Source organism: Camellia sinensis, chromosome 3 (assembly GCF_055761805.1).
Source record: "Camellia sinensis isolate YWXY chromosome 3, ASM5576180v1, whole genome shotgun sequence".
NCBI classification, from domain to species: Eukaryota; Viridiplantae; Streptophyta; class Magnoliopsida; order Ericales; family Theaceae; genus Camellia; species Camellia sinensis.
The window spans coordinates 57,131,699-57,138,438 of record NC_138963.1 but is presented as its reverse complement, the minus strand read 5'-3'; the positions used below and the strand labels follow the sequence as shown (position 1 = coordinate 57,138,438).

The 6,740-nt window shown below is 37.6% G+C and overlaps 1 long non-coding RNA gene across 4 annotated transcripts; it reads left to right on the top strand.

The window, feature by feature from the left end:
- Nucleotides 1–537: 537 nt before the first annotated feature.
- Nucleotides 538–5,925, top strand: LOC145822540 (uncharacterized). 4 transcript variants are annotated; one of them, XR_014363929.1, is made up of 4 exons: nucleotides 538–1,082; nucleotides 1,882–1,945; nucleotides 2,241–2,357; nucleotides 5,531–5,925. It is a non-coding gene; the product is annotated as an uncharacterized LOC145822540 (long non-coding RNA). The 4 variants fall into 4 exon arrangements; XR_014363927.1 differs by having other exon boundaries at nucleotides 538–1,945; nucleotides 2,241–2,304; XR_014363926.1 differs by having other exon boundaries at nucleotides 538–1,945.
- Nucleotides 5,926–6,740: the final 815 nt, after the last annotated feature.

The window sequence follows — 6,740 nt, the reverse complement described above, 5'->3', positions numbered from 1 at the left end:
GCGACACGATCGGCGGAGGCGACGAGCGGGGCAGAGCCGACGAGGGGCGGAGGCGACGATCAGAGCAGCGACGGCGACGATCAGAGCAGAGCAGCGAGGCGGCGAAGGCGGAGGCGCGGCGATCGGCTATTGGCGACGACAACGGCGACGGCCTCTCCCTCTCCCTCTCTTTCTCTCCCTCTTTCTCTCCTCCCTCACTGCGTATCAGACTGAGGAAGAAGAAGAAAAAAAAAAAAAAAAAAATCAAAACCCAAAACGACGTCGTTTTGACTTTTGAGTCAAATTCGAGCCACTAATTTCGGGCCTTAAACATTATTCTTTTATAAACAAGTCAAATTTAACTGCACAATTTGAAAGACAAAAATGAGTTATCCAAATGAGTGCAAGTTTTTAAATTTCATCAAAACCGAAACTAGAAAATGAACCAAAAGGGATTTGCTTGATAGAGACACTTACAGATGAGACTCAAAACGCTAATAAGGCCGGTGTGATAGCTGGGAAGGGAGCTCCCAAGTAATTTATATAAATTCTCAATTGTGTGGTTATTTTTGTGTGATTCTCATTGTGAAATTACTCATAATCTTTCTTCGAAAGTAGTGGGATTGATCCACAATTGTGTGTTTTGTTATTCTTGTTCTCTAATCAAAATAAAACACAATCACTTAAGATTTTTGAAGAAAACGTGTAAGGTTGATTTTGTGTGATCACATTCTGTATTCTAAACCTTTTCTTCATATGTTACAATATTGATCGATATTGTGTGTTCTGTTACTTCCTTGCAAACCACTAAAATATTTTGAATTTTCGAAGTAAAATTGTTGGTGGATCTTATGTGTTTCCTTCACGAATAGGCATTTGCGTCTTTCAAGATTGCTTATCACGCTCTTCATCAGTTGGGGCTTCTCTAGCTAGCTCTTCGACAGTTGCAGCTTCTCCAGCAAGCTGTGCATCGCTTCTTGCCACCTGTGTTGCTGCAGCTTTTCAGCCAAGCTTGTTACACAAGTTCTGCAATCTTAAGAGGTGTATAGTGTTTCATTGCGTTTGTGCAAATTAATCTGCGTTTTGTCAACGAAACAGCAGAGGTATGGCAATTCTTCAATTTCTGTTTTCCAGTGTTTGTTTCATTGAACATTTTTGTTTTTTTTAGATATCTGTTTATGAGGTTGGTTAGTGCCTATATTGACTTCAATTTCTTCTTGTTGAATTTAACTGTTCATGAGTTTGTGTTTGGGGGATGAACTTCTTTTTTGACATTAGTTATAATCCCTGCCCACCAAGTGTTTGATTCTATGTTCCAGTGAGAAATTTATTGCTGTTCATGGGTTTGTGTTTTGGGATGAAGTTCTTCTTTTTTGACATTTTTTTATAATTCCTGCCCACCAAGTGTTTGATTCTATGTTCAAGTAAGAAATTTATTGGAAACAATCGATCATTGGATGATGAGGCTAAGTATTTCCCGTTGTGTGAAAATCGCAAGAACCAGACTTCATCATAGTGTTCTTGTAATAGCTGTCATAAGAAGTAACAGAAAACAAACAATGAATTCCAAGGGATAGATGAAGCCATATTTCAAATCAATAAACTATGTAATCAGGACAAAAAAAAAAACAATTTTTCAGAGACCTCTGTGTGGTGCTTCTCCAGCAAGCCGTTGTTGAAATGGTGCTATTGTTTGCTGGTATATTTGCCTCTGAAAGAGTTTCCCATGTGCTGCAAGACAAAAACAGTGAATCAGTGTAGAAAATGATCTATATATATACTCTCTGCGGTTTGGATTTCACCATGTCTAGGAAACCAGACAATCTGGTATGTGAGTTTGCCCTTGGATTTGTTCAATTTCTTACTGTTCGTTTGAGTGTTGCATCTTCCTTTATTCTGCAGTTTGCATTTGGGTTGCACTCTGTTTTTTTTCTTTCACAGACCAGCTGCCAATCCGAACAATCTGGTATGTAAATTTTTTGTTTGCAGTTTCTGTCTTCTATGATGGAGATGTCAATACTTGATTTCTATGCTTTTGTATTACATTGACGTTTGTTAGGTGCATAGACAAATTATGCATACCATCTGCTTGACAATATGGCTGTCTAAGCCCAACTGAGTTTGGCAAAGCAAAAAATTATGGGTTTCCATAATTCAATATTTGATTATTTTGATGGAAAAAGTACCAAAATTTGTGATTCCTTATTAAATTTCAATGTATTCAGAAATTATAGACAAAATTGTCTGCTTTATTCATGTAGGAAAACACCAAACTGGTTTTTCCATTCGCACGTGACAAAGTGATACCTGCGAAAGGCTTAAAATGTAAGAACCTTACGTACTAAAGTTGTGATTTTGTTGCTCTCTCATGTTCCAAAGTAAGTTATAATATCACAGTTCAGTTGGGTTCTAATAACTTTTGTGTATCTTCCCAGTTCTCCTATTCCCTCTTTAGATGAGATGAGCCCATTGCGTCTTTTGAAAGCATTTGAATATTTGTAAAATTGTTCTTAACTTTGTTTAAGATTATGATGTATCAAAAATTTCAAGAACTTGATGTCATTTTAAATATTACACCTTTTTGTCTCTTGTCACTCTTAAAGTAATTCTATTTGTGTCTCCATAACTAATTCAAAGTCTGACTTTTAAATATTATGTGAAACATGAGAAAACTTAGTCTACCACCAGCAGACAAATAATTAAACACAAAAAATGAAAAAACACAGAGGAATTTGAATCTCATACGAACATTTATTTATTTTCCCAAAGAGAAGAAGAAAAAAAACTTGAAATCTTGTGTCAAAAACACTGAACCCCCATCCAATCCGTCGATGTCATACTTGATAGGAAAATGGCTCTGAGATTTAGCTATCAAGTATAATGAGTAGATTGCTCACAAAATTAAGATCCTATCAATCAGTTATTCGACTTGATGGTGTATGCTCACAAAATTAAGATAAACTCACAAATGTAATGAAAAAACAATATTTTTAACTTTTGATGCATTCCTGAGTTAGTCCTAAAAATTCTTGCTACTGCTATTTTCATATTCTTCGAAATATAATTCCTAATCCCTAAATGGGTGTGTTTGGTAACGTTTACGTTTTCAGTTAATATTTACAAAAAATTTATAAACTGGTTTTTGTTTATTTTTAGAAAAACATAAACTACAAACGCGTTTGGTAATTGACAAAATGTTTAAAAAATTTTAAAAATATAAAAAAGAGTGAGAAATTGCAAGTGGTGGCAAGTGGCGGCGGAAGATGGTGGTGGAAAGTGGTGACGGTGAGTGGTGGTGGTGGTGAGTGGGTGGGTGACGGTGGCGGGTGGTGGGGGTGGGTGGGTGGGTGGCGGTGGCGGGTAGTGGGTGGCGGACGGCAGGTGGTGGCGGGTGGTGGATGGGTGACGCTGGTGGGTGGTGGTGGTGGTGGTGGGTGGTGGGTGGTGGATGACTAATGGTGGTGGGTGGTGACGGGTGGGTAGTAGGTGGTGATGGTGGGTGGGTGGGTGACGGTGGCGGGTGGTGGGTGGTAGCGAGTGGGTGGTGGTGGTGGGTGGTTGGTGGATGGCGGATGGCGGGTGGTGGTAGTGGTAGTGGTAGTGGGTGGGTGGATGATGGTGGCGGGTGGTAGGTGGTAGCGAGTGGGTGGTGGTGGTGGTAGGTGGGTGGTGGGTGATGGTGGTGGTGGTGGCGGGTGGGTGGGTGGTAGGTGGCTGGTGGTGGTGGGTGGCTGGTGGTGAATGGTGGTGGCAGGTGGCTGGTGAGTGGTGGTGGCAAGTAGGTGGTGGGTGGTGGTGGCAGGCGGTGGATGGTAGTGGCCGGTGGTGGGTGGTGGCGGCGGGTGGATGGCAGGTGGGTGGTAGGTGGTGGTGGTGGTGGTGGTGGCGGTGGTGGCGAGTGGGTGGCAGGTGGGTGGTGGTGGCAGGTGGTGGCGAGGGGTGGATGGTGGTGGCGGAAGACGGTGGTGGAAAATGGTGGCGGATGGTGGCTAGTGTTGGGTGGTAAAAAAAAAAAAAACTCAAAACTCAAAACGGAAACATATTTTTTTGTGTTTTCATTTTTTGGCCAAATTTATAAACTGAGACCACTGATTTATAAATCAAAAATTTTACCAAACAAGTTTTTATTTGAGTTTTTTAAATTTTTGTAAATATAAATAGAAAACTGAAAGCGTAAGTGTTACCAAACGGTACCAATATTTCAATCCCAATTAATTTCTGGGTCACAAAAGAATAAAGAACAGCACAAAGATGAGGTGAATATGGTCTCACTGATGCAAGCTTTGTCTTGCCCGACTCACACTAGTTCAGATATAAGAAAAGGTGGCCTATTATAGACACTGCAGTTTATAGGTAAAGAAAGAAAAATAACAACAAAACAAAATATACAAACTGGAAGAAGAAATAACCCAACATCCTGAAGAACAGGTCTGAGCCGATGAAAATAATGAGCTCCTCAAGCACCAAGCCCATGCATGTGCTGAAGAAAACAAGAGAAATTCATTCCACATCTTAACCATCTGAATCAATATAGGACAAGAAAACCCAAAACAGAAACACAAAAGAGAGAAAATAATAACAATTTAAAAAAGAACAATATTCTTTTAGGGAAAAATGATACTTTTTCAATTACATGTTTGTCAAGCTGTTACTTTGACATTGAAAGGAAGAAACAAAATAAAGCTTCCCTGTCACTAACCAAGTTTCCAAAAATGCAAGTTAAGCAATTAAAAAAGAACAATATTCTTTTAGGGAAAAATGATACCTTTTCAATTAAATGTTTGTCAAGCTGTTACTTTGACATTGAAAAGAAGAAACAAAATAAAGCTTCCCTGTAACTAACCGAGTTTTCAAAAATGCAAGTTAAGCGGGTAGAACCATTTCCTTTATTCAAACAACTACCCAATGAAAACTTGACATATATATGCTTTCACCCAAATTCTCTTTCACTCCAATTCAACATACTTTTGCAGCATTCCTAAATCTTGAAATTTACAATTAACCAAAAGAGATGGAACCAATCTTTCAAACAGTAACCTGCCATTTTGTCTTGTTTTGCTGTTCTAAAAGTGCTCGTGGATTTTATTCCTCTTGAAGTCATGTATACTCCTAATGGTTTTCATTGACATGGCATGATTTAATATTCCTTCCTATTCGTTATGTTTCCTCTTGTAATCATTTGATCTGATAGGATACTAAATTTCGGGGTGTTATTCATATATGGATGATGTGCTTGTTTGCTTGATATGACTTTTGTTCATATCTCTAGATATAATGTTTTCTAACATGCTATGAGTATGCCACTTTAGTTTCTTAATTCTCAAAGGAGAATTTCATGATTTTGGAAATAATTTACTTCAAATTGTTTTTAGAACCTATTGCAGTGTCTATTAAGATTTGGTCCCTCTATTAGGGCTAGCTTCCTTTGCAAGGAGAATTTCAGTGGTTCTTTGTGACCAAACTGATGTTTTTGCTATCTGTATGATCAATCTTGTTTTTTTCTTTTGTCAAGTGATTTTAATGCATGAATGTATTTATTCTGTTTTTTCAGGAGAAAGAGAAGTTTGTGAAGGACATGGAGATGAACAATTTAAAGAAATTTGTAAATGAAGGGTTTGATTTTTTATAATTTCACCTTATTAATCATCTTTTATGTTTTTATGCTTCCGGGAATTACATCTGGATAAATTTTTTACACATGAGGTGAGCTTTGAAGACATCAACAAAGCTTATGATTTATTTCTTGAAGGAAAATGTCTCCGAGGTGTGATTTGGATGAACAAATGAGTATGTCCCTCTGATGTTATTCTGTGTCTTCCCTTGGGACATCTCTTATCTTATTGTATGCTTCATAACTCCAAAATCCATGAATTTTGGTGGTTGATTACAATAAAATTGAAGGTTATGGTTATTCTACAACATTACCACGGCAATTAGAAAGTAAAATCAATGGAGTATTGTATTGCTTTCAATAAATCAATAGTTGCTTTGATATTCAAAATAACTGAAAATGATACATAAACATGTACTTGAGATAATTATTATTATTTATTTCATCTCTCTTAATAAAAATATAATTATGTTTATATTGTTCTCTATACATAATCTTAAATATATATTTCAATTATTGACGCTGACAATCGCGTGGGAGTCTAACTAGGTATATATATGAAAAATGACTCGTAGCTCGAATTTCATGTGGCTCGAATGGCCCGTTTTGGGCAGTTTTTTTTTTTCTTTTTTCTTTTTTCTTTCTTCATTTTCATTCTTTCGAACAAACAGAGAGGGAAGAGAAGAGGAAGGAGAGAGAGAGAGAGAGAGAAGAGAGGAGGGAAGAGAAGAGGCGATCAACGGTGATGGTCGGTGATGGTGGCGGCGATCGCAGATCTGGATCTGAAAACAAAAAAAAAAAATTCTGCCTTTTTTCTAAGTAGATCTGGATCTGCAAAAAAAAAAAAAAAAAATTATTGATGATGAGATCCGGATCTGCAGAGGAATTTTTTTTTTTTTGTTGATGAAGATGATGATGATGTTGAAGATGATGAAGATGATGGCCCGAACTGCATTTTTTTTCTCTGTTTTCTCTGCATTTTTCTTCTTCTTCCTCCTTTTCTTTGCATTTTTCTACCCAACATCAAGAAAAATTGGGTTAACATCATCAGTTTTCTTCAACATCATCACCAATTTTTTTTTTTGATGTCGAAACCCAGATTAAACATCATCTCCTTGTGTTGATGCCGAAATTCAGCTCCTTCTTCTTC